Here is a 1,917-nt window from a genome sequence, read left to right as displayed (position 1 = left end):
GCCGCCCCCAATCAGATCGGTGAAGGAGGATAGCCAACACGAGCGCCCACCACCACTTAGGACCGCCGGACGGCGCCCGAGCCCGACCACCCGAAGGAGAACCGATCTGGGGCGGGAAACCCCAGATCCGCCGCCGCCAGCCCCCGTAGTGCCGTCGGGATCCCATCGGGCCGCCGCCTGAGCGCGCCAACTCCGCCTCCATGCTGTACGCCCAGGGACGCCGTTGCATCTCAGTCAGAGGACCCCCTCGTGAAGAAAGGAGGAAGGCCCGCCGTTCGCCGTGATTTGGAAAAATACTTACAAATAAGTATTAAAACTTAGTATAAACAACTATAGCAATCACACATAATAAAGTTCAGAAAAGAAACGGGTGAGGCAGTTGCAGTTAGTTTTAAACTGCAAGCTTATGCTCTGAATCGTCCGAACTACGGTAGCCTATCGCCCCTGTTCCCCCCTCTGTTCTCTTCTCCCTGATCATGTAAGCGTGTGTGTGTGTGTGTGTGTGTGTGTGTGTGTGTGTGTGTTGAGCTACATCTGGTATGGTTTGTGCGCATGAGCGACTAACTAAAAACTTACACAACATGTTTGCCAATCCAAACATATAGGCTTATTTTCAGAGGAAGGGTGACCAAAACTAGCAGATTTTGAAAAGAATCATCTGAAATCTGGCTTGCAAAAAATCATGTGTGTTCAACTATCCGTATGCAAACAAGCACTGAACTAGACTGGAAATATTAGTTGGCAGGCAGGAAGGTCCCTTGGACTTGGATCACGGTGTCCGGAAGAAATCATCCATCCATCCCTCCATGCCCCTCGCCAGCTCCCGCGATTCAATCCTCTCGTCTCAATGAGCATCACAATCTCCTCACTCTGGCCACCAATCCAGAGCACCCGAATGGTCAAACTGACAGCGCCCCCGATCCCATGTCCCCGTCGCGGCCGTGCGCCGGTGAGGCACGAGCGGGATCAGATCAATAGCTTGGCTCGAGGCTTCCTGTCTCCCACATCTGGCCGCCGCCAAGGTGAGGCTGAGCGGGATCTCGGGGTGTCGTGCCTATGACACACACGGACACGGTGTCCGGGCGCTCCTTGGGGACGAGACGGCGGCAGGCAGATCAAGGGCGAATTATGAATTTGACGCAGGGGCGCGCTGGGACGCCAAAAATTTAAGGGCACCGCCAAACATAGCAGCCTCCTCCCTGCCCACCGCGCGGTTCAGCCCGCGGAAACCCCGGCACGGCGTGGAGGGACCCGCGTGCCGCCGGCGGTTGCTCGGCGGGCCAACGAAGCGGGATCAACGGACGGATCGGCTGTCGAAGCGAGGAGGCTGTCGGTCTCGGCGGAGTACATGATGGATGGATGGGCCTGGTCGAAAGGGCAAGGAGATTTTCCGGTTGCCCAGCCCTGTAGAAGTATCCCACTAGAGGCGGCTCGCACCCGTATCCATATGGGAATGGGAATGGGACCTTCCTACGGCCGTGTCGCCACCGTGATCACGCGCACGTGTTGCCATCCAACAAATGGCCACGCGCAAGGAACAAAAGTCGTGGCTCCGCCTTCCCGATCGGATCAGATATGATGTACGATTTATCTGGCACCCGTCTCATCCACCGTACATAGGATCCGGTCGTCCCACGCCCATCCAGTGGCCTCGCTCCCATGCGCGCACCGCCGCCCGCCGCCACGCCCGCGGGCGAAGCATGCGACAAAGTAGAGTGGCTATGGAGAATGTGACCACGTGTATAGGCACAAAGCGATGTGTCCGATGAGTTAATCACATACGCTGATGATTCTGGAGAGGTGGGTGCATGTGTAACCATCCAATTAAGCCATGTACTTTCGCCTATTTATTGAGAACAGGCCAGCTTGTGTTTGGCAAGCCTTGCTTTCGTTAGACCTTCCCATACAGCTAGCTTC

Source organism: Triticum dicoccoides, chromosome 4A, assembly GCF_002162155.2.
Source record: "Triticum dicoccoides isolate Atlit2015 ecotype Zavitan chromosome 4A, WEW_v2.0, whole genome shotgun sequence".
NCBI lineage: Eukaryota > Viridiplantae > Streptophyta > Magnoliopsida > Poales > Poaceae > Triticum > Triticum dicoccoides.
Note: the sequence above shows the minus strand (reverse complement) of the source record.